The sequence below is a fragment of the Dermacentor variabilis genome, unplaced genomic scaffold (assembly GCF_050947875.1).
Source record: "Dermacentor variabilis isolate Ectoservices unplaced genomic scaffold, ASM5094787v1 scaffold_15, whole genome shotgun sequence".
Lineage (NCBI taxonomy): Eukaryota > Metazoa > Arthropoda > Arachnida > Ixodida > Ixodidae > Dermacentor > Dermacentor variabilis.
The window spans coordinates 12,532,131-12,558,948 of NW_027460313.1; the positions used below are offsets into that span (position 1 = coordinate 12,532,131).

A 26,818-nucleotide genomic window follows, 5' to 3' on the forward strand; every position below is an offset into this window, starting at 1 on the left:
CACCGTGTTGACCCATTTAAAGCATTAGGATTAAAAGGCCTCTACTCATCAGGAAAAACCGAATGGCATTTTAAGCGTTGATTTTTTTATTTCTAGAATTTGGTACCTTTGCGTAGAAACTATCAGCATGTTTCTTTTTCAATTATGGAATTTTACGTGGCGTAATCACGATCTCATTATGAAGCACGCCGTGGTTGGGGACTCCGGAATATTTTTGACCTCCTGGTGGTCTTTTAACGTGCACCTAAACCTAACTGCACGGGTGCTTTCGCAATTCGCCCCTATCGAAATGCGCCTGCCGTGGCCGGGATTCGCTTCCACGACCTCGTGCTTTGCAGCGCAACACCATAGCCACTAAGCAACCACGGCGGGTTAGAGCGAGTCTGTATAAGTCATTCTCACTGTTCGACAAAAAAACCTTAAATGGAACAAGTTCCTGTTCGTCCAGTCAATATTATGCGCCTTCTTTACATATGCTTCTTCCATTGAGTGAACGCTGCTCTGCACGATAAGAAAAAAAAATGAATAATACTGGTAGCTTTATCTTCCTGGACAACTATTTTTGGCGCGAAAGCAAAGGCTACGGAACCAAATCGCGACTTGTGCACAGCTGCAGGGAGAAGTGCTGCAGTTCTGTTGACGTTTTCATATGTTCAAAAAACACAGTCTTGTTTTTTCAAAGCACATCAATTGGAACAATGCGCAAAAGTCATCAGTAAGCGACTGATACTTTACTGTATTAATTAGTTTGCCCAGTTGAGTTCTCACATACTCGAGAAAAGAGCCCATTTGGGCGTCGGTCAAAGTAAAAATGGCAAACGCACAATGGCGGCGTCGTCTTCCGGCGTGTGTTCATCGCTTCTGTCCCGCCTGTTAATTGATTCCCAGGTGGTCCAAATTAATGTGGAGCGTCTTCCACTACGGCGTGCCTCATAATCAAATCGAGGTTTTTCCATGTAAATCTTCCAGAATTCATTCATTCCGCCCTCTGATCTCACGGGAAGATACTGATATGACCAACATGAAAAATAAAATACTGTTAAGGCGAACAAAACAAGTTTTTACACCATCCACGCGGAAACCAGGTTAATCTGTCTGCAAACAACAACCGTCGACGCCGGCATCGGTTGCGCGTTCGACATCATACGACCACTTCGGGGCTTAGGTACCGACTGCGTTGCTTCCTGTTCAAATGTCGATAGAAATCGACTGTATAAATATCGATTACATTCGGAAATTTACGCTGAGATAATAGTATCTGCCAGCACTGAAATAAAGGAGTCATGCAACGTCGGAAAATATCAAAGCCGAAGCCTGTGCCACAGAAGAGTTGTCAGCGAGTATTGACTGTGAATTGGTTTCGATGTACCTTTTGTCGTTCATTTCCTGCTCCTTTATTGTTGCTCATTTTAAGTGCTGGCCCAGGAAGGTCACTACCTCTTAGTGTACTGTTCAACTACGCCTATAATATTAACAAGTGTATAAGCTTGTCCTTCATATTTCCATGCAATGTATTGCCCCATGTCCTGTAACCACCTGCGTATGGAGGCTTGCACTATGTATGAAATAAAAAAGAATAATTACCCGCAGTGGTTGTCCAGTGGCTAAGGGGTGGCACTGCTGAGTTTGAGGTCGCCGGTTCGATCCTCACTGAGGCGGACGATTTCCGAAGTAGGGCGGAATGCAAGAACGGCCACGCATGCCGTCACTTGGGTGCGCGATGAAGAACCCCACCGCGTTGTAATATACTCCGAAGGACGCTCGCTACGGCGCGACTCATAATAATATCGTAGATTTGGCTGGTAAAATGGCCGAATTGAACTAAAGAAAATACTCCGTGACGGACACCAACATAATTTAGTCGAATACCAGAGGAATTCTCTGAAAACGGATGTACTCTGGGGCCCTATAACGTAAAACTATTCCAATACGTTTTTATTCCAATGTCCTGACGTCAAATTTGCGTAACCGCCGACGCAAGCATGGGGCGGTCACCCGCAGGGTTGCCTGAACAGACCAATCTAACGCTATCCTCGTTCATAGGAGGTCACTTTTGCTTGCTTGAAAAACGAATAACATTGGCTACACTGAGCAGCTTGTGTTATCTAATTGGCTCACAAGAGGCGAGGAGCACGCTCAAGTGGAGAGGGATTCGATGGGGCCGAGACACTGCACTGAAAATCGATAACCTGATGAAGAGGGTGGTACCGGCGTCTGCGATTGGTCCGTTTTTCCTTACTTAGCTTGCGGTGGCTCGTTGACAATCGCGGCGGCATGCAACGGAAGCTTAAGAATGACGCTGAAAAGGATCCTCAGCAATGAAGAATTGGCAGACCAAGGTATTTAACGGGCCGAAAGTGCTCGAAAACGTTATACGGCCATGCAAAAGCTTTATTACACGCAAATAAACCCATGCTCTGAGACAGATGCGAGTAGCCAGTGACTGAGCCATAGGCGGCAGCCATCTTTTATTCCTTTCGGAACGGGGCAGCCTGCGGCTATTCAGAAGGAAATTCAGTTTTGTTCGGCATATTAATGAATCTTTATCGCGTACACGTCACTTTGACGCAGTGAGTTGTTGCGGTTTCGTGACGTCGTGTGAGAGGCAGGTGAAGTGGGCGCAGTCCGAAAATTTTTGACCAATAGCCGAGGGCTAAGGGCGAAGAGGCGTCGAATCAGAAATAACTATTTTTCTTTCGTTCGGTCAAATTATGCATAATCCGTGTGCACATGTTATACCAGATAAGGAGCTATCGCGATTTTCGTGATGTCGCGTGAAAGATATGTGAAATGGTGGTGGTCCAAAAAAGTTTTTGACCACTCGCGAAGGGCTGATTGCAGATGTGGAATAGAAAAGTTTGGAATAGTTTTACATTATAGCGCCCCTGCTGTGGTTGTAGAGCAAAGCTTTTGCTTCTCATTTTATGACGTGCTCGTCGGGGCACTCAAATCATTTAAGCATGCAGTAAAACAGCCAAGACTAAAATGATGGCGTGCACGCATCGCTAAGCATTGTCATCTCTGGCGTCAATATGTTGCGGGAGTTTTGCTCCGACGGTTTTGTAAGCGTTAATTACCGGCAAATGTACACTGTGGGTATTCTGCACGCAATCCTTTATAAGCAATAACTTCGCTTTTATTAGCAACTTCCTAGAAAACTCGGAATTTCAAGATGATCAAGATGTATTAGAACTACGTTTAGTGAAGCAGAACGGGACCCTCCCTGTATAAGAATAAATAAATAAATAAATATACCACTAAATAATATGTTCTATCATATGCCATGCCCTTCTAAAGCAGGTATAATTAAAGTGCGCTATTCTCAACAGTCGTCATACCTCAATGGTCGATGAGTATTAGGAACAGCTTCGACTCCGTTTGTGTTGAAAGCTTGAACAACAACAAGAAAAAAAGGCTGAGCATCCATCCACCCTGTGAAGAAGGATTACCAGCGAGGCTGTGTACGTCACCCCTTAATTAAGGGGACGCATTAACTCGTTGCCAATTCCGACGCGGCCTATTCAAATACATGTAAAACGCAAACGCGCTTTTCTGAGATAACCCCTGGGTCCATTTTAATGAAATTTGCTTCATTTCAGAGAGAAAGTTCAGTTATTGTGACTATTGTAAGCGGAATTTCGATTCAGGCGCTGCATTTTATTGAAAAAATTTTCAAACATTCGAAAGTACGAAAAAAATATAGAAGCATGAAGTTTACAAATAGCGCTCCTTCAAGAACAGATATCGCGGTTCTGTAAATGGAATTCATTAGATAACCTAAATCGGACAAACTCGGTATGTCACTTTCTATATTACGGGAATTTGTTGCGTTGTTTACATGGGTTGTGCAAAGGCTGTATTTACACTTTACTAAGGTTCTTGAGATTCATGTGTAACATATCAATTTTGTCGGCTTTGGATGTACTATCAGATGCGATTCACAGAGTTCTGATATCACTTTTATTGCTTAGTTACGGACTCATAAACTTGACACTTTCGTTTATTGAATATTTGCGATTATTGTCAATATTTAATAAAAGATTGACGACCTAAATAAATAACTAGATTTTTAGGTTTTCTTTTAAAACTAACAAACGTCGTCAAGTTTGGTGCCGTGGTTACCGAGAAAAACTAATTCTCCTTTTACATGCATTTTGGACAGCAGCAGCCAAGCTAAAGCTTCCTTTTAATGGCGCCGAAGGTCAACATTCGCCACGGGGCGGCCCGGCATTGCACCATCTTCGGGATCGGTCCACGTATGGGGAGTTTTTTGTCTACACATGGACGCAATTCTGGGGGAACTAGCCTTAAACAGCTTCGGTGTAATTCGCTGTAAAATTGGTTACGTCTTCTTATTTTTAAATAATTAATGACGACGCCGAATGCAGGAGCAGTGGCACGAGGTCGTTCGCGCGATAGCGCCCACGGACGCCAACGAGCCAGCTGTGGAAGAAGACGATGGCGCTGGAGCCAATCCGGATGATGATAGTTTTGCGTGAGCACACAGACACGACCCTGGGGGAAGGAGCACTTAACAGCTTCCCCAACTGTGAAGCGAGGAGGTCCGAGCGGCACCGGCCCGGCGGATGCGTCACCTATTCTTCCCAACGTTCCCGAGCGGCGCCGGCCCGGCGGATGCGCCACCTACTCATCCCAACGTGGCCGAGCGGCGCCGGCCCGGCGGATGCGCCACCTACTCATCCCAACGTGCCCGAGCGGCACAGTCACGTGCGCGTCTATAGAGGCGTTCCGTCTTGCCCTCAACTGCGAGAGTATAAAAGCAGCTGCCCCTGGACGCCAAGGGAGGCTCCGATTTCTTCTGTTGAGTTACGTGCTCTCCCGTCTCTCTACTTCGGTCGACCTGACCGCCCACTCTTATGCGATGTTAGAATAAACAAGTTGTTCTGTTACCAGTCGACTCATGCTTTGCCGGGACCTTCGGATGCTTCCAGTTGTGCCCCAGGCCGCCAGGCCAACGCTACCCTTGGGGCTTGCGACCCAGGTGCAACAACGGGCGTCAGCGCCGAGGTTCCAACAACTGTCTGCCAGCGGTGAGATCGCGACAACGGAGGCCAGCAGCGAAGAGATGCAGTTGACTGTATGCTGAGCAGCTCAACGACGATCCGGGAGCAGTGCAACGAGCCCTGTGTGATGACTGGTTGCCTGCAGCGGAACGACTGCGCTGAACTCTTGGCTGCGAGGTTTGGTGAGTGCGGGACTTTCTTCTTCTGAGCTTTGCCAGGCTTTTGTTTGTGTTAGAAACAGAGCTGGTAATTGTGGTTATCGTTGCTGCCGGGTTAGTTTGCGGCAAGACAATAGTGGCAGTAGAGAAAGCAGCATTCAGAGCAGCCATGGATTTGAAGTCGTTGCGCAAACCGAAATTGCTGGAGCTTGCAAGAGAGTTGGGTCTGGATGTCTCAGACAAACTCAGAAAACCAGAACTGCTAAAGGCTATTCTTGAGTTAGAAGCTGAGGATGACGAGCTGTCGGAATGCCTTGAGACCATTGAGGAGAGGGAGACTGCAAAAAGACAGGAGAGCGAACTTAAAGAACAAAAAGAGCGAGAGCAACAAGAGAAAAAAGAAGAGCGCGACCGTCAACACGCGTTGGAAATGAAGCGTCTCGAGATTGAGATGGAACGCGCTCGTAATGGAAGTCAGGCACACGGTGCAGGAGAACGAGTATTGTTCAAAATGACTGACCTGATGCGGCCGTTTAAGCTTGGAGAGGACATTGGTTTGTTCCTGGTTAACTTCGAGCGAACGTGCGAGAAGCAGGGGTTCTCTCGGGAAACGTGGCCACAGCGCTTGCTCACTTTGTTACCCGGCGAGGCGGCCGACGTAGTCGCTCGCTTGGATAGAGAGGAGGCAGAGGATTTCGACAAAGTGAAATCGAGTCTGCTAAAAAAATACAGGCTGTCAGCGGAGGCGTTCCGTCGGAAGTTTCGGGAAAATGAGAAAGGCAAAAGTGAGTCATACACAGAGTTTGCGTACATGCTTATGTCAAACATGCAGGAGTGGCTCAAAGAAGAGAAAGCGTTCGGTGACCACGATAAAGTTCTGCAGTGTTTTGGGCTAGAACAGTTTTATAGTCGGTTACCTGAGAACGTGCGGTACTGGGTCTTGGATAGGCCAGACGTTAGTACGGTGGCTAGAGCCGCTGAGCTAGCCGAGGAGTTTGTGACGCGTCGGGCTCGCGGAGCTAAGGACGGTCAAAAGGGTGAATTTGGCTCCAAGTTTGAGAGGCCGAGGTTCACGCCCATGAGATTAAAGGGGGACACGCGTAGTGAGGATGCGAGTGAAAGCAGTCCGACCAAACGTAAAGAGACGGCGGCAGCCGAAGCCGAACGCAGAAAACGGTTCGAGATGAGGCAAGCGCGCTTGTGTTATACGTGCCAGAAGCCGGGTCACTTTTCGGCGCAGTGTCCGGAAACAAAACCAAAAGTCGTGTTTTTGTCAATATGCAGCACTGACGAGAACATGAAGCTTCTCGAGCCGTACATGCGAGACCTCCTCGTGAACGGGAAAGAGTGCCGAGTGCTTCGCGATTCCGCAGCTACGATGGATGTAGTTCACTCCTCCTACGTAGAACCCGATATGTTCACGGGCGAGTGCGCATGGATCAAGCAAGCCGTGGAAGCTCATAGCGTGTGTCTGCCGGTAGCAAAAGTGCTTATTGAAGGACCTTTCGGAGCGCTTGAGACGGAGGCGGCAGTGTCATCTATGCTGCCCCCACAGTACCCGTACCTATTTTCGAACAGGTCCGATCACCTCCTGCGCGAGAAGGGGCTTTTGTTTGGTGAGGCTAGCGTTCAGGCATTAACCAGATCGAAGGTTCGGGAGCTCGCTGCAAAGGCGGTAGTTGCGGTGGCGACGTTATCAAACAATGAAAAAGGGTCAGAGGCGCAGCAAGCCGATATTCAGAGCACGCCTGAACTGAATAAAATTGAGTCTGTAACGTTAAAGGCACCAGATACCGGAGAGGAAAATCCCGATGCGGGAAAGTTAGAAGAGCTATCTGCAGATTTGCTCATCGCGCCTACGTCAGATGGACTTAATAGGTAGCTTAAAGTCAGCCGGTCGGCTTTGATAGCCGAGCAAAAGAAGGATGGCAGCCTAGAAAACATACGCTGCATTGTCAAGGAAGGTATCGCCAGGAAAAATGCGCGTTTTGTGGAAAGAGGTGGAGTCCTGTACCGGAAGTATCTAGACCGCAGAGGAGTGGAGTTCGATCAGCTGATCGTTCCTCAATGCTATCGTCAGGATCTGTTGCGCTTGACGCACGGGGGTTCGTGGTCCGGACACCTAGGAGTTAAGAAAACTAAGGACCGTCTCTTGCAAGAGTACTATTGGCCAGGGTGTTTTCGGGACGCAGACCATTTCGTGAGGACATGTGACACCTGTCAGCGGGTGGGCAAACCAGGGGACAAATCGAGGGCGCCGTTGAAGTTGGTACCTATCATTACGGAGCCTTTTAGACGGCTCGTTATTGATACAGTGGGACCTCTGCCGGTAACAGCCACGGGGTACAGACACATTTTGACTGTGATCTGCCCAGCGACAAAGTTCCCTGAAGCAGTGCCGCTTAAAGAACTCAGCTCAGTTGAGATAGTCAATGCACTACTGTCCATATTTGCGCGAGTTGGTTTTCCTGCGGAAATCCAATCAGATCAGGGCACAGTGTTTACTAGCGCTTTGACGACAACTTTTCTCGAAAGTTGTGGGGTAAAGCTGCTACACAGCTCAGTGTACCACCCACAGTCGAATTCCGTTGAGAAGCTCCACTCCGTCATGAAGCGCGTGTTGAGAGCATTGTGTTTTGAACATCGAACTGACTGGGAGCTGTGTCTGCCTGGGGTGATGTTTGCATTAAGGACCGCGCCGCATGCAGCTACGGGCTTTTCGCCAGCTGAGCTGGTGTACGGTCGCTCGCTTCGGTCTCCGCTTCGCATGCTTCGAGAATCGTGGGAAGGCAGGGGCGACGACCCAGTCGTGGTGGAGTACGTGCTTAAGCTCCTCGAACGCTTAAGAAGGGCACAGGAGTTGTCAGGTGAAGCAATGGCAAAGGCCCAGCATAGGGCCAAGGTTTATTATGATCGGACCGCCAGGGCCCGTCGTTTTGAGGTGGGCGATGAGGTCATGATATTGCGCACATCGCTAAACAACAAACTAGACGTGCAGTGGGAGGGCCCAGCACGAATTGTTCAGAAACTGTCGGACGTTAACTACGTGGTGAGTCTGCCAGGAAAGCGGAAAGCACAGCAGGTTTACCACTGTAATCTGCTCAAACCCTATAAACAACGGGAAGCAGTGGTGTGCATGATGGTAAACGTTCCTGAAGAGCTTCCGGTCGAGCTTCCGGGACTAGGCTCAGTGACGAACAGGGAAGACACCGGTCAAGTCATTAGTGATTTAGTCAGTGGAGCATCGCTGTCGCGTGAGCAGAAAACCGAACTACACCAGCTCTTACAAGAGTTTCAAGGTCTGTTCTCTGAGAGGCCTGGTAGGACTTCTGTCCTTACTCATGACATAGAACTTACCTCCCCAGAGCCAGTACGATCCAAGGCGTACCGGGTGTCACCCCGCCAGAACGATATTATGGAGGCTGAGGTAAAGAAAATGCTACAGCTCGGTGTTATTGAGGCAGGTGAGAGTGATTATACCTCCCCTTTGATTTTAGTTGAGGTACCGGGCAAGGAACCTCGTCCTTGCGTCGACTACCGCAGGCTTAATTCCATCACTAAGGATCAAATTTATCCGATCCCTAACATCGAGGAGCGCCTCGAGAAAGTTAGTAGCGCTCAGTTTATTTCCACCCTAGATCTTGTCAGGGGTTATTGGCAGGTTCCACTTACAGAAGAGGCTAGTAGGTATGCGGCGTTCATTTCACCAATGGGAACATTCCGTCCTAAAGTGTTGAGTTTTGGTTTGAAGAACGCGCCATACTGTTTTTCAAGCCTCATGGATAAAGTGTTGCGGGGACAGCAAGAATTCGCTTTACCGTATCTAGACGACGTAGCGATATTCTCCGCATCCTGGTCTGAGCATATGGCACACTTGCGGGCAGTGCTAACCCGCCTGCGCGAAGCGGGCTTGACAGTCAAGGCTCCTAAGTGCCAGTTAGCACAGGCCGAGGTTGTCTACCTCGGTCACGTGATTGGTCAGGGTCGTCGCCGCCCCTCTGAAATAAAGGTGGCCGCTGTGCGAGACTTCCCGCAACCGCGCACGAAGACCGATATTCGGTCGTTCTTAGGTGTCGCCGGCTACTATCAGAGGTACATCCCCAGGTACTCTGATATCGCGGCTCCCCTGACGGATGCTCTAAGAAAAACAGAGCCCCAAACAGTCGTCTGGGACGAGACAAAGGAAAGAGCTTTTAGCGCCCTAAAGAGTGCCCTAACAAGCCAGCCTGTGCTACGATCGCCAGACTATACAAAAGGGTTCGTTGTTCAGTGCGATGCTAGTGAGCGAGGCATGGGCGTTGTACTGTGCCAACGGGAAAATGGAGAAGTAGAACACCCCGTCCTGTATGCTAGTCGTAAGCTAACCAGTCGTGAGCAGGCGTATAGCGCCACCGAGAAAGAGTGTGCATGTCTCGTGTGGGCCGTTCAGAAATTGTCATGCTATCTAGCCGGCTCGAGGTTTATCATTGAGACGGATCACTGCCCTCTCCAATGGCTGCAGACCATCTCTCCCAAAAATGGCCGCCTCCTGCGCTGGAGCCTCGCTTTGCAACAATATTCCTTTGAGGTGCGTTACAAAAAGGGGAGTCTCAACGGTAACGCCGATGGCTTAAGTCGAAGCCCCTAACGTAGGAATCAGCCTCAAAATTGTTTGTTACTGATGTTTTTCTTCCTGAGGCAGGATTTTTTAACATATTGCTTTTGTTTAGTGTTTCAAAGTGATGATATGCTTTCTAGTGCAATTTTCCAATTTGTGGACGCGTTCTGAGTGATGCTAGACTACTGTAAGGAACTAGGCAGTGGTATAAAAGGGGAAAGAGCCTGGCAGGGCTTAGTGAGGGTTGTGCCGTGCTTGCTGACTGAGCGGTTGAGTTTCAGCGTAGTTCTAACGCTTGTCGGGAACGAGAACAAAAATGTGAACTCTCCCGAAGTCACTTTGCAGTGTCCCGTGCGAACCTGAACGAGAGAACGAGGCCTTCTCTGTGCGCTGCGCTCAAGAAACGTCGAGGGACGCCCGACTTCGGTTATGAGCATCATCGAGCGACATCCCTCCGGACAGCGGATGCAGTCCCCTGTCCATCGGGATCTCCTTCCCCCGGCGGGGCGGTCTGTTACGTTTCGCCTACGACGCGCGGTTTAGCCGGCGCGACTGCAACAAAGCGGCAGACATTTTGGCCCGTTCGGCGTCGCCGCTACGCCTCCCCGCCAAGCGCGTCCAGGCATGTTCCGATGCCACGTGTCTTCATGTGCGTGTGTGAGTGTATGTGCATATGGTGGCCGACCGGCGGCGATACGACAGTAGGGGTCACCTTCTCCTCCCCATTGTGCCCGACCGGCGGCGACACGACAGTGTGAGCCACCTGCTCCTCCCCATTGTGCCCGACCGGAGGCGACACGACAGTGTGAGCCACCTGCTCCTCCCCATTGTGCCCGACCGGCGGCGACACGACAGTATGAGTCACCTTATCCCATTGTACAGTCACGTGCTCGTCTATAGAGGGGTTCCTTCTTGCCCTCAACTGCGAGAGTATAAAAACAGCTGCCCCCGGACGCCAAAGAGAGGGCTCCGATTTCTTCTGATGAGTAAAGTGCACTCCCGTCTCTCTACTTCGGTCGTCCTGACCGCCAACTCTTTGCGATGTTAGAATAAACAAGTTGTTTTGTTGTTACCAGTCGACTCATGCTTTGCCGGGACCTTCGGATGCTTCCAGTTGTACCCCAGGCCGCCAGGCCAACGCTACCCTTGGGGCTTGCGACCCAGGTGCAACAACGGGCGTCAGCGCCGAGTTCCCAACAACTCGCGCCAGCAGTCCGACCACAACACGTGATAGGCGGTGATGCCCCTCCCTTTCGGTCGCACTTTTCCGTCGAGTCGCGCCTTCCTGTAGCCTTCCTGTAGGGCTGCCTACCACTCCGACTTTATCGCCTAACACCCACTTCCTAACACTTTGTCCCATCCTATAGACATCATCAGCCTCCACATCCTATACGGATTATCGGAAGGAAAAGTAATGCTTTTTGTGCCTCGGATTATAACGTGCTTTGAACAAAAGGGACCGATACTTGTTTCCATTTCCGGTTCTCGGAATCATGCACGCTGAAGGATTTGGCCACAATACACGGAAATCAACTCTCCATGGCCCGTGTCATCTGTCCTGCTTAATTCAGTCATGTTTTCGCACTGTCTGCCATAGTATGTCGCACTGTCAACAGACTCGGCAAACAACCATGTTCAAGCTATCCAGCTTGTCCGCCAGGGTAGCTACACTGCCGGTTTTCATCACTGGTGCACGTAGAGGCCATAAAATGAATCTGTCCGCGACCACCGACACGGTGACATGTATATTTAATAGGCTGCCTCTCTTCGCCAGCGAGTCAAGCTGGGTTCACACAGCGGAGCAAATTCCTCGGGCGAACATCACATGACTGAGCCACAATGAACTGCTCCGCCAGCAGCTTATCTGCTTCGTACTTGTGTGCGCAGTGATTGGGCAACACTTAGTCACCTAATGCTCGTCAGCACAATTTGGTCCGTCACGTGAATCCAGCTTGAGTGTGTGCCTGGAAGCGGAAACGCAGCGCCCCCCCAAAAAAAAAGAGAAAACAGAGGATGTGTGCCATTGAAGCTCACTGGTCTCTTCGATCGATCGCCAGTGCTGCCTTCAGCTTTCTTGTCGTTTTCAACAGAAGTCTTTCTCACATGCTTAATTTTCCTGCACTAAATGGAAGGCGAACGCAATAAACCATGGTTTAATATGGGAGAGTATTTCAGCTGTATTGGAAGACTCTAAGCAAGTAAGTCGCGCAAAACACGAAGGAAAATGTTGCGAGCTGATCCGCTGCATAGTGCAAGGCTTGGCACCTGCAACACACGGTCAGGGTTGTCCGCACTCTCGCAGATCGTAACGGAGCAAAAGGGTTCGATCTCTGAGGCCACGTGCTGCCCATCTGCCGCTAGCGAGACCCGCGCCTTGCGTTCCTCGCGAGAGAAAGACAAGTCGCTTGAAAATTGTTGCGAACTGTAGTAACACGGGACATTGCTAGTTAATGAAAAGCATGAGCGTCTGGTTTACCAGCGAAACAATTATCAATCAACTTTTACTTATTGTGGGCTACCATCAACCTGTGTACTGAATCATCGGTAACCGTCCTTCGTAACCGCTGCCGCATTCTTCACCCTTGTTATTAGCATTGGGCAGCTGCGAAGCAGTGAAAAAGTTTACTCCGATGGAGCGTGGTAATGATTAAGAATGGCCACTAGTCAAAAGAAGCCATTCCAGCCCAGAGAGCGGTGGCCTTGCGCTGCCGTCTGGTTTTCTACCACAAGGATTCAGAGGTGGCCTGCAATGGCATGGTTCAAGCCCTTACATGATGTTCTGAGGGCAGCAAGATAAGGATGGTGACCAAGATAGGAACGCCTTGAACATGTTTTGCTATCGAGAGGAAAGCACGGCGCAAGTGGTGTTCCGATCCAAGCGTCCCTTCCTAAATTTGCAGCCCGCTCCGCCTATGCGTGGTCGACGGTGGGGACGGCGGCTGTGCTGTCGGACGCGTCCTGCTGGTGTCACGCGATCCTCCGAGATGGCGCTGACGACCGCGCCCATTGTTCCTCTGCTCTCTAAGCCATCGCCCCGCTGGCTTCCATCAAAGGTGATAAATTCAAACAAATTTTCGAGGAAGTATTCCATAAATTTATAAAACCCTTTGCAATTAGGCATAACATCAGCACCGCCCACCAGCAGGCAAACTGCTAAAGCTGACCTTGTTCTCTCCCAGAGAACCAAGAACTCCACTACAGTCGAATCGCAGTCGTAATATTTATCGATATAAATCAAGTGAAAGGCTTGTTATGACATTCTTACAGGGAATCATCCAATGTGTAGGTTTTTTAGTAATATATCGATATCTTTACGCTTTGCCTTCCAAACAGACGGTAATCAGTCACAATGAAAGACTTCACGTCCCCAGCACTAAATACAAAAAAATGGGTATACCACAGGGCACCGTTCCACAGTGTGGTCTTTTCAATTTTTAAACGTAAATTATTTCCCCATCCCTTGGCCTAGAGTATAGCACAGCTTAAAATACAGGACGTTGTACGAGAACAGCAAATGTGTGCCCAAGTCAATATTTTCCGTATAGCGGAAACTCTACAACGTCGGGGAAATTGCTAGTGGCGCCACCTCATTGAATTCAGCTATGGCCGCTCATTGAACTGCATGCGCTTCTTCGGTCGTGCTATTGTGTCTGACCGATCATATGTGAAATCACCGGAACCATTTTTCACATGTTAGCTACGAAAAAAAAAAAAACCAGTTGAGGCAGTTTTCAGGTTTTTGTGGCGTCAATTAAAATAGTGTGTCGAAGCGTAATCACAACTTTGCCCACGAACAATAGAATTTCGAATAGCAGCTGATGAAGGCTGCGCGGTTTCAGAGAAACAGAGTAACAGTGACGTAGAGTTCCTAAGCAATTTGTACGTAGAAGTACGAAGAGAAAAACACTGTCAATGACCTGTATTTATTTATTTATTTATTTATTTAATAACATCAATGGAATGCCCAGTGGAAGAGGGTATTAGAATTGGGGGAGGGGGGCATACGAACATACTGTCATAACAATTTCTAAATAATACAACAAACGCGCCTAAATACGCGTCTAAATACGCAGACACGACTATGTGTAGTAAAATCACAGTTTGGATTAAACCAAATTAACAGTATATTAGCAGAAATTTGAAAATTGAAAAACCTAGAATTCATAATACATAAAAGGCACTCAAAGAGGATAATTCGAAAACAAAATTTACCGGATGGCAAAGGTACCGGAGGAACACAACATAGAATATAACTCACCTCAAATGACAGACCGTGAGTGAAAGAAGCCATCAATGCAAACGCTCGTGGTGGTGAAGTTTATGAAAGAGCGAAGGGCGCGCGTGTTTGCGGCGTAGTGATAGCGGATGCAATTCGGCACGATTCTTTAAACATGCAACACGTGAGTGGGAGGGATAATCTGTAAAGATAAAGCAAGCAGCACGGCTTACAAGGATTCAAGGTTACGCACGATGGAGTCCTGGTTCGGATCCCTGGTGGCGCATGCATATTCCACTTTGAGGAAACACGCTGGCTTTAGATTGTTTTATTATTTCAAATTTGCGGGTAACAGATGCAAGTGTAACGTTGATGTGATGACGAACATATTGAATCCCATTGCAAATTGAGTCCTCAACAATCTTATTATCAAGAGAGTATGACGTTGCAATAGGAGACGTAGAGCGTGAAAATGACATTCACTTAGCTTTAGCATAATTTAAGGTCATTTACCAGTCTGAACACCACGTACTCAATGCGTTTACGTGTGGCTGGAAGGCTTCACGATTAGAGTCAGTAGAAATTTTACGGAAAATGGCTGAATCATCGGCGAACCGTCTTATTCGGGACGACATGCAGAAAGGCAAATCAATAATATAGACTATAAGAAGCAAAGCACAAAGCACACTCCCTTGAGGAACGCTGGACGCAACTGGAATAAAGGAGGAGTTGTCGTGTTCATGGTGCACGTGTTCTTGTTCAAATTGGATTATTTCGCTAGGAACTAGTTTCTTGCCGTCGCCCGACTGCCCCGGAACTTATAATTTCATACCCGCCTCTGCACTGCGCTTCGAGTGAGCGTGGGCAATGTTAGTGGATTTGTCACACAATACAAGTGCCACGAAAGGATTAGAAAGGGCTTGTTTTGTGCTGTCACGGTTCCAGGAGCTGTGGCCACGCTGTGCTTTGGCGAAGCTGCAGCAACTGCTCGACGCCTGAGAATCGCACGCAGCAGCACAACTGGCGTCATTGAGGAGGTAATGTATGGTATTTGCACATCGGCCATTGGCAACATTCTACTGCGAATCGAACGTTAGAACTTCTCACTTATCCATTATTTGGCGCGTGAGTCTTTCAGCAGAATTTAAAGACATTTTACGATGAACCTTTGCGAAACAAGATGGGAAATGTTGCACGTTTGTCCAATTCTATTTGGAAGCGTTCCCATCGGCATAGGTCGCGGTCAGGGTTTTGAAACGACTGCTTCCGAGCCACAGATTCTACAGTACAGGAAGACGTGAAGTAACAAGGGTGGCAAGACAGAGGGAGAATAGTTAAATTATGGGGTTTTACGTGCCAAAACCACTTCCTGATTATGACCAATGATTATGATTATAATTATGATTATGAAATTGTGACCACCTGGGGTTCTTTAACGTGCACCCAAATCTAAGTACACATTTGTTTTTGTATTTCGTCCCCATCGTAATGCGCGGCCGCCCTAGCCTGGATTCGGTCCCGCGACCTCGTGCTTAGCAGCCCAATACCGTAGACACTAAGTAACAACGACGGGTGAGGGAGAATCGTCATCAACTGCTAGAACGACAAGTTGCTCGTTAACGACCATGCGGACATTCGCGGTTACCTGCATGCGGAAAAATCGGTGAATTTGCTCGGCCCAATTTCGTTGCAATTGGCCTGCGCACTTCGGCCCTCGTCACCATCCTCGAGCGAGATTGTAATCCAACGAACAGTAGTTTTTATATTTCTTTAGTGAATACCCACCGGGGTGGTTGGTTTACATTTTACCCTCGCAGTGCCCCGACCTGCCGGCGTGCTGCCCTTCGGCGACGCTGCGGTGGCTGCTCGATGCCGGAGAATCGCACGCAGCGGCACCGCCAAGAGCACCGCTCACTTCGCCACGTGCATCGCATGCTGCAGCTGCTGCGCTTCCAACGAACGATTGTTGCCGAAAGAGGTCACGTGGGCTACCCTTTCCCTAGAAAGAGTCCGCGTGCATGGCCGCCACGTCTATGCTAACTCTCTTCCTTTCGTGATTCGTCAGTTTTAGTTCTTGAAGTTCTTTATTACATCAATAAATATGGTTTTGATTGTCTACTCGCGTGACGTCTATGCTAAAACGCTGTCGTTATCCGAGAAGAGACAATTTCAAGCTGTGCCGAAGTATCTCCTGTCCTATTCCCTTACTATCAACACTCGCGAAAAGTGAGTGAGCTACTCAAATTATTACAGTGTGCTTCGCGGTGGTGTACGTGTACCGCGATCTTCTGGTAGTCTTGTGCTTAAATGCATAAAACGGTGTTGAAGTAAGAGCAAGAGCGACACAGCAGTCATAGCGCAACTTTCGTGGGGGATATTTGGAAAACGGTGCCACCCTTAGGATTCCATCAAAATGAATCTGTCCGGCAAATGCTCCAGCAACCATTCTTAAACTAAATATGTGCCGCTTAAAGCAGTCCGTTAAAAACTTCGTTATGGATTTATTTGGTAATGAGACAGCTACGGAATTTGATTTCTCGCGCAGATATCAGCCTCTTCCATTCTTCCAGTAGAAGAATTGGAATTGCGTTAAAATGCCGCAGGCAACCTTTAAAAAAGTACCATATAGTCTAAAACATGAACCTGCAATAACCCGCTCAAACCGCAGCAGTTTCTAAGTGAGTCCATTAAGGTTCCGCCCTTTTGAAATGCGTACAGATAATAGACTCGCCTATCACGAGGCATGCTTTTCATTTGCGTTTCTGCGTTCCCTACATGCCAATGTGTGAATGCTATATTATGCGTCAGCTTGAATGTACAATAAAAGCAAGCCCATTGAGGGGTACGTCGCGTGTTATATGAATGAGAGGAAGCGCTGACATCTGTGGGAAGCATCATCTGAGCGGAAAGCGATGCCCTGTTACGCGGTCAAGCGAAGGTAAAGTCACTGCCATCGGCTACCATGACAGCAAGCTGCATACGGGAACGTTGGTAAACAATCGTAAACGCAAAATGTGTTGCGCAGAGTAATCGTTCTCCAAGGGGATTTACTCGTAGTTAAACAGGGTGCCGCTAAAAGTGCGAAAAACAAATCACTCGCTCGTAACTGAAGCGAAGTGAAAGCGTCGCTTGATGATAGCAATAGGTTACGGAAAAGTCTTATAATTTTCGGCCTACCCAGAAGCGCTGCCGAAAGTTGGACTATCTCTGGAAATAAAGACCTGACCTTCTCCCAGAACGAATTTGGTGAATATCTTCCTCAAGGCAGAATTGGGCGTGAGCAGAGGGCGAAAGTTCGGCGGAAATAACAATGGACGAGTTATTATGGCAATAATCGTTACAAAGATTAGCAATGCTTGTTGTGTCTGAAGGCGGAAGTTGAAAGCGTCGAAATAAGTGATACGCGAAGATTTCACCCCTTGTGTTCGGCATGCACAATCAAAACTGCTGCAGCACTGGAGGAACGAGGAGGGGGGGGGGGGGCGTCATTTCAGCTTCACTATGATAAGCTACATATGGGTAATCAGAGCATGAGAAGCCAAGAAACAGTTACACCAAGGAAAGCATAGGGGAAAAATTTGTACTCACTAACTAGTGAGTACACATTTCGCCGCCAGAGCACCATATATAGAGGGCCCAGGAAGGTTTATCTTCATGATAATGAAGACAATGCACCATTAACATGCGAACTTACATTGCATTTGCCTAAGTTCTTGAATACAGAGTATTCCATAGATCGCGATAGCATGTGACTGCTTTGACAACTAAATTCATTTCGTTCAAAAACGCTTTTGTCCTTTCAAAAGTCATAACACGAAATAGGCGTCAAGACAAGCCTAGGATGAATAACGATGCTAGAAAGCTAATGAAAAACTACACTGCCATCGTGTTTCCAACAGCTAGGAGATGTTAAAAGCCACGGGTGCATGAAATTATGAGGACACTTAATGGGGAGATTAATGCAAAGTTAAGGTTACTTAAAGCAAAAAAGCTTTTACGATTCACTTGGCTTAATACTTCAGACAAGACGAAAGAGCGGTGAAAATTGTTTAAGAATAGTGGCCGGGAGCAGGAATCCATTCCGAGGTTGCAGTCAGATAGTACTACATACAGTAAAGAAGGCATGCTGTGTTATTCGTTATTTTCAGTCTGTGTTTAGACACCCCTACAATGGCTAAATACTGCATTACACGGAATTAATTCTGGAACATATATCTGAAGTTCACTTTAACTGTAACGGTATCGTACAATTACAAATAGAGGACTAAAATGCGGGCCTAATTCCAGCCAAAGCAAATTTCCCCGTTGCTTTCGTCGGCTTCGTTGTCTGCTTCCTTTATACCGTCATACTGTGTGTGTGTGTGTGTGTGTGTGTGTGTGTGTGTGCGTGCGTGCGTGCGTGCGTGTGTGTGTGTGTGCGTGTGTGTGTGTGTGTTTGTGTGTGCGTGTGCGTGTGCGTGTGTGTGTGTGTGTGTGTTCCCATATGTTCCCATTTTTTCTCTTGGCCACAGCAACAGCAGAAACAGCGCTGAATGGCAGCCTGTGCAGTTATCAAACATCACGGTGTTCTCGTACAGACCTCAGATTAGCCAACAACGCACGGGGGTGCTGCCTGAGATACCATTCGGCCCTTCTATTCACACGCTCGAAATCAGCGAGATTACCCACGAATGCACGCAATATGGCCGCGTGACTGGCCGCTCGAGGCACTTTGCTTTGTATTCGCGCGCTTCTTTCAGGCTCGTGTTACAGTATTGAGCAACGGAAAGCTGTATCGAAAGTTTTTCTTGCCGCTCCACATGTTTCTTAATGACACTTTTCATCTAATTATAATGCTTGAGAAGCTTATCAAGTAATTAAGACTAATTATGTGATTAGGCGGAATACAAAGAATAATCTTATTACCTCCAAGCGACGGCGAACAACATTACTTTGGTTCAGTTCAGCTACGTGGCATTCGCTTATGTTTAAACATTGGTGCATGATAGTTGGGACAGCAAGCTGTATACGTGCTGCTTAGATTGGTTCGCGAAGAACAGCTGAGCAAAGCTCCCTGGAAGCAGCAGGCCGGCTGCTTCACTATATTAGCAAGAGCAGCAAAAAACAAGACAAAAATTGCTTTCCGAAATGTTCGGGAACTTGTGCACCGTGAAGGCCGGCAGAATGCAGCAATGATTCCAGCAATACATGCCCTATCTCAGCACCATACATATTACACGGGCACCAGAGAGCCGTACGGTGTCATGAAAAAAAATCTATGGCGGCACCTAAGCAATTATTACGTTTGAATGCGAGAGCATAACGTTTTGCTGAGGCATGTCACAGAGTTTAATGTTGCGGCTAAATGTTGGCGTGTTTAGTGCTGCTGCGTTATGTTGCCGTGGGTAATGTTGCTGCCTAAGAGGTGGCAACAACGCAAGACTACAAACAGGCCGTAGTTCGATCTTTTGAGCTGAGTTCTACTTAAAGTATAATGTTTCACTTGCATTGAGTGCTAATTCTCGATGACTCCACTTAGCCGAGCGATGCCAGTATTTTTTTCCGATCCGGCACCATGGTGTTGACACTATATTTCTTCGTCGGGATCGTAGGCGAACTCCACGTCATACTCCGGGGGGATGCCGTCGTCGTCATCCGACGGGCTAACTGAAGCGCGTCGCATCTTAATCGTCGACCATGTCAGCGGGACCCCGACAACGCCAACGATAGAGTGAGTCGCGGCAGCTCGCCGTGTTCGCTCCGCAGTTGCTCCAAGGTAAATACACCTGGTAGCGAAGCTTCCATAGGAGCCCATGCGTTCAAAAACATGGCGGTTCATGTGCGGATGGATGGATGGACGCCGTGAGCGTCCCCTTTGGAACGGGGTGGTGGGTTGCGCCACCGAGCTCTTCTTATTACATCGCCTAATGTCCTACCTTTGTTAAAGAACAAAAAAAAATAAAGGAGAAAGGAAACCCCACGTTGAATTACCATAACCACAGTTTGTGAACCCCTATTGTGAACTTTGTTTTTTAACGCATCCGTTGTTTGTCGTTTCACTACATTTCTTCCACCAATCTTCCAATCGCCGCTTCATAATGTCTACGGCAGACATATTTATGTTCCCCCTGCTCTCGCTGAAACCATGTTCTTCAAGGAGGCTGGAGATGCCTAAATCGACCATTGGGCGGATACCTTCACGTTCTAATAAAACATGCTCCATCATTTCCCTATCTTTACAGCAGAAAGCACAGGCTTCTTCTTGCTTCTTATATCTCGCTTTATAAGGCGTGTTATAAAGCATCCCGCTCTCGCTTCGATAAGTAATGAGCTTCCCCTTGAGTTATCATAAATTGTTTCTTTCGCGATTTCCTATTTTCCTCTTAAGCTGTTACTCACGGCAGGTTTTTTTTTCCATTGCAGCGACAGATGAGATTATTTCAGCCTCTCTGACTTTCCGCTTGACGTTCTTTGTTGCGGTGTTGCCCACCCTCCCTAGTTCTTTTCTTCCACTGTGATTCAATGTTTTTCCTCTACGAATACCTGGACACTCTCCAAGCCCATTGAACTTTCTTCCATATTACTCAGTAGTTCTTCATATTCAATTTTGCGATGAAATTCTCTCATTTCAAAGCTTGCCTAGCGCGTATCACCCTGCACAGCTTCATTCGTAGTCTTCCCGTGAGCGTCCAATGCGAGGCGTCCCAGTGAGTTTTGGTTGCCATCGAGTCGCTATTGTATCTCTGATTTCAAGCAAACCACTGCATTTCCAAATGTAAGTTCTGGAACCACCAAACCTTTTCGAATACTCCGGAGCACCTTGTGGCTTTTGTATCCCCATAGCACTCTGTGTTTCATTACGGCCGTATTTCTATTCCCCTTTGGTGTTATTTTTTCCTGTGTTTCCACATATCTAACTGGAAATGGTTATATATACTATATGGTATATCGTTTATCCATATACCAAGGTATTTACATTCTTTTACCCGAGGTATTTCGTGGACTTGAATCGACACTGCCTGTTCACAGTTTTCATTGAATACGGTAACGCCTGTTTTTCAACGCTAAATTTCAGACCTAAATTCTCGCTTCCATGTCCACAGATATAAACCAGACTTTTCATATCACTTTGATTGTTAGCTAGCAACACATTATCATCCGCATAAAACAAGTCTGGAAGCTGCTACTCTACCACTGTACCCGCCTGTTTGTATGAGAGATTAAACCCGATATCAGTTCTCTCTAGCACCCTTTCCATCCTCACCATGTACATCATAAACAGGAGTGGGGATAAAAGGCACCCCTGCCTCAGTCCCTTGTATATCAACTTTGTCTTCGCTCCTTATCCCTTCCCATTCAACGCAATCATTATTTTTTACGTAAACCTATCTTAAACCTGTATACAATTTTCGCCCAAGCCTTCCCCTTCCAGAATATCCCACAAAATTTTTCGTCTATCTTTTCATAGGTTCATATGAAGTCTAAGAAGGCCACATATAACGCTCTCATTTCTAATCTGGATATTACAGTAGACCAAGGAAATACAAACCTATTATCAACCAGACGCCCACCTGTTGTGAAGCCATTCTGAAGTTCTAAAATGCCGTTATTCTCTGCCCATGCTTGCAGCTTTAATTTAATAGCCTGCGTTGCTAACCTGTATATTACCAATGTAATTGTCCACGGTCTATATGAGGTAAATGTATCTTTCTTCCCCTTACCTTTATAAATTTAATGATGACGTAATTCCTTTGCCGTTATTCTGCCAAGGCTTTCTGATGACGGCGGGGTTGCAGAATGAGCCACGTAATCATCTCGCATCAAAAAGAAAACAGAAAACAAGAAAAGGAGCTTGAGCTGTTTTACATGCCAAAACCGCGGCACATTGTGATCACTTTTAAGTTTTGTGGAAGTTTTAAACATAGCCTGCTGCAGATAACATAATTCTAATCACTGAGCTGGATTACTCAGCGAGTCGCATATTCCTTGCACGAGGAATTAAAACAAGATATCCTGCCGTTATAAGTATCCATGTATACATGAATGCAAACGCGGCTCTAAAATAAATGAAAAGTCGCGCTCGAAGTATACGTAAGGGGTAATACTGCATTATGGGGACATTGAAAGTTGCAAGTTAACTCTAACGACTACGTACAAACAGAAACAGTGCGAAGCCCGAAGTTGCACTATCCAATTCTTGCTGTGTTTAATACACAAACACCATCTCGATCGCATCAAAGGGCAAAGGGGAAAATTCGGAGAGTCAGCGAGTACGCTTTTTTCATCTTGAACCGTCGCTCTCTTCTTTGGTCCACTCAACGTTAACGTCGCGCGAAATTGTGTAATATATGTAAATTGAGACGCATCACATTAGCATGATACGCTAGCGAACCTAGAATCTCAAACTTACGTGTATGGATTATGTTAACGCGTCGATTTCTGATAGTATAAATAATAAACAAGCTGTGAATCCACACCATACATTCGCTATAGCTGCCGTCTCGCCAGCTTCGTGCAATAAAGCGAGAACCGCCAATCAGGATTGAAAACGGGCTGTTTTGCCAAGAGCGTATAGCTTGCCCTATGCGGCGGACAAAGAGAGAGCCTTTCTTTGTTCGTCGTAAAGAGCCGCTTGTCGCTCAAGGATTGCTGACGCGAACCACAATATTCGCTGCGCTTGAGGAATCGGGCGGGATTAAGTTATGTGGTCAAGTTTCGCACTTGACGACTGGCCCGTTGGCCTCATCAACTTTAGTGAGGGTGTACGGAGAACCCACTTCTGAGCGACGACGAGTCCGGGGGTTTGAGGGCTGTCGTGCTCGCGTCAGAAAAATGGCGGGACGTGGAATGTATGAGGACGGGGCATCGGAGTTGCCCATCGATTAGGGGATGCGCACTTGCAGGAAATCCTCAATTTATATCTGCAACCTTTGCATGCGACGAGGCGGCATGCGTTGAATAGCCAATCCAAGTGCGTCAATCGGTGCACAATCACGTTTAAATTTGGGCAATTCAGCCGCAAGCCACTCGGAAGGCTGCTCATTGCGAAACTCCGCGGAGTGTCACCTCCGATCCCAACTTGGCAACAACCAAGAACATCGTGACAGCAGTGCAAGAATCCGCGCAACTGCATCGACGAAATACTGCAGAAAGGAACATGCCCAATGAAAAGAATAGTTCTAAAAATGAAGAGTGCGACCAGTGATAACAAATGTATTTTTCAAAATATGCAGATACAACACACTGTCGTAAAGAAACTCCATATGCGATGCATTATGCAACTTGATGCCTATCCAGCATCGTTTGGTGTACCGCAAAGCATTGCCAGGTGGAACAACGTGTTTCCGTAATGCAAGCATTTGTGTCGATGACGCGAGAGTGTGTGACCATGGCCACATTATGGCAACAATCACAGTGACGACGATCGCATAACGGTGACGGCATTATTTATGCTACGGCCTTTCGACGTGACTTTACGACATGCCTTTTTCTAGGCTCTACATGGCGAAGGAATCGAAAGAAACTGGGATTATGTGGTTATCTGCTACCAACTGGTATGGAATCGCGCGTACCTATATATGACAATGTTATGCAGTTTATGTTAAAAAGATTAAACAATTTGTACTCCGGCAAAGAAATGTTAAAGCCTGTTCGACGAGCATTCAATATGAAGGCGGTGTATCGAATGTCGCCCACCTCCTAGGCAGTGTTAGCTGCTACGTAGAAATAATTCGGGATTGCGGACCGATCCCAAAAGGGGCACAGTCTTGTAGAACATCTAAAATGTTATCTACTGCGAGGGAACAATGCGAGAAAGTGGCACGTGACACAAGGGCCAGACGACTAACATAGCTAGCGGGGAAGATCGCTTTCGCACTAGGATAGTATAGACAGCCGCATCATGGTGAGTGGGCGCTGCGGCGCCAGTCGCGCCCACCACCTTTAGACCTTTTTTTTTCATGGGCGCCGCCATATTGAGCAGGCAGTGGCGCCATCAATAAGCAGTCTTATTTCACCGCCATGCTGGCTTGGGAGAAGTGCGCTTTGTTGTATGCGAGGTATACGTAGTTATACGGTATACGGTAGTCGCTGGTGGTTGTTTTGGGTCTGCCGTGGTCTACTTAGCATTACATGGCGTCTTCTACGTTGGAAACGATTTTGTGAGAGTTCCTAAATCATCTGACCGGACACGGCCAGATTTGCTGCCGCTGAAGAGGTGGACGGAGCATACATCACGATGCATGTGCGCGCGCCTACAATCAACCTACTATACTTGCGTTGTGCATTCATATACACAACGCCACGAATGCCGGTGTATATTTATATACAGTGTAGTGAAGAAAAAGATATCACATTGCAGTCTCCTATATTAATTCGATCGCTTGCGTTTCTGATCTGTTAGATGCAGCGTTATCTCTCGATAATGCCATAGAAAGAATGAACTGCTGCAGCGAAACGAAATGAGATGTGTAACATTTTTATTATTGGTTCATAGGGCTCACCTTTTCACGTTCCTCATTTGATGGTGTTCACCGTTGATTAAATTCAATTTCGGGGTTTAGCGTGCCAAAAGCAGTCAAATATTTTGAGGCATGCCGTAGCGCTACCGAAATTTTGACCGCCTGGGGATGTTTAACGTGCACCCAGTGCATGGCACATGGGCATACTTGCATTTCGCCCCCATCGGAATGCGGAAGCCATGACCGGCATTCGACCCCGCGACCTCGTGCTTAGGAGCGATTCGCCATAACCGCTAAGCCACCTTGGCGGATTGATTACCGGTGCCTACATTTCAGAGTGGATATGCATGCTTCATTTTTTTACTTCTTCTTGTTTGGTCACTTGCAATATATTAAACCTGCAGAAATATGCCGAGCTTTTCTATCGCCTAAACTTTCCAGTAATGGTGAAAAGTTTTCTCACCAGCGGGCAAGTATTATGACCCGCTGGTTAATGTATACGGTTGCCTAGGGTCACGTTCTTGAAATAGGAAAGAGGTGTGCACGATTGGCTTAGGTTATGAGGTGCGAATAACACAACACGACAGTGATCGTTCAAGAGGCTGTTGCCCGAAGCCAGCGCTTTGGTTTAACACCGGGCTAACTCTCTGAGCAGTGTACCCCGAAGGACCCGAAGTGCAAAATATAATTTTTTTAGGAACTACCGTACATGCGCGGCATGGATGTGCCTTCATTGCAACATTCGCGCTGTAGTTCGTCTGTAGTTCATCATTTATGTATATATATATATAGTTTGAGCCAGCATTGCCTTCTCCACTTCGAAATAACTGCGCATGCTGCAAGAAAAGTTAGAAACTTCAAGACAATTAGACACTATTCGAGAGGTGACCCCGCATCAATTAACACCGAATTTGAGCTCTTCATTGAAAACATCATGCCTACTTTCTTTGAGAGAACAGTTGGTCAAAAATAGGCTTAATTTAAGAATAAGTATGGTTGATAAGTATGGTCCATTACGCCTAATTACAAAAAACTCCTGATCACCGTAGTTCACTGTCACCCTGAAACGACTTTTGAAAATGAAGAAACGCTTCTTTCGCCTTGCAAAACGTGTTAACACTTCGGAACGTTGGTGCGCATACAGCGATGTTCTCCGAACTTATCAATTATCTATCAAAGACGCCAAGCATGTCTTTCTAAATAACACCCTTCCTTCACTTCTTTCCACAAATCCATCGAAATTTTGGAGCATTATCAAAGCCAAAGAACGAAATGTCATTCAGCTTTCTCGTAACGCTGGGAATACTATGACAAGTTATGAATGCTGTACTGCCTTAAATGTCGCCTTTGCGAAATCGCTTTCTGATTGTTCTTTTGATGTGGCCCCCGAAGTGCTTAAGCGTGGCTTTTTCTCCATGGGCCCCATTGTCATCGATTTCACAGGTATTGTGAAGCTAACACAGGGCTAGAAGGTATCGTCTAGTTTCGGTGTTGACAACACCAGTGGAAAGTTTTTGAAAAACACTGCTGTTTATTCCAGCGTAGACTTAGCGCACCTTTTCACCCAGTCTGTCGAACACTCCACAATGCCGGCTGATTGGAAAGTAGCGAGGGTGGTTCCACTCTTCAAACAACGTAATTCGAATTCTCCTCTTAACTACAGGCCTATTTCATTAACAAGCATTCCCTGTAAACTTCTAGAACACATTATATAATCTCGTTTCTTTTCTTGAAAGCAAATCGTTTTTCAGTTCTTCTCAGCACCAGTTTCCGAAATAATATTTCTTGCGCGATTCAACTCTTGTCTTTCACTAATATCTTAGCATCGTCTTTAGATAGTGGTCTGCTAACCGACTGTATATTTCTTAACTATGCTAAGGCTTTCGATAAGGTGTCACATCAATTACTCCTTTTTACAATTAGTTCCGTGAATTCTGACCCTAATCTTTTCAAACGGATTCAATGTTCCTTGACTAACCACCCTCAATTTGTGTCAGATAACGACTCGCTATCATCACCGTGTGCCGTAACATCTGGTGTTCCCAAAGGTCCGGTTTGGGTCCTTTACTCTTCTTAAATTATATTATAGATCTTCCGATTAGAATGAACTCTTCCCTAAAGCTTTTTGCTGATGGCTGTGTTCTTTTTCGTGCAATACTTGACGCTAACGATAGTTGAGCCCTTCAGTGTGATCTTGACAACGTATTTAATTGGTGTGAGCTATGGTGTAGTGTTCTTAACCCGTCTAAGTGTAAAGTTATGTCCATTTCGCGCCAATCTAATCCGTCCGAAATGTTCTATTACAAGATTAATGGAGTTTCACTACAGAGTGTCCTATCTTATAAATATCTTGGTGTTCACGTTAACAACAACCTAACCTGGCG

The 26,818-nt window shown here is 46.9% G+C and overlaps 1 long non-coding RNA gene across 1 annotated transcript; it reads left to right on the top strand.

Annotated features, from left to right (window-relative positions):
* The first annotated feature begins 12,748 nt into the window (after positions 1-12,748).
* On the top strand, positions 12,749-15,944 carry LOC142567958 (uncharacterized). Its single transcript, XR_012825325.1, has 3 exons — positions 12,749-12,832; positions 14,941-15,042; positions 15,813-15,944. It is a non-coding gene; the product is annotated as an uncharacterized LOC142567958 (long non-coding RNA).
* The last annotated feature ends 10,874 nt before the right edge of the window (positions 15,945-26,818 follow it).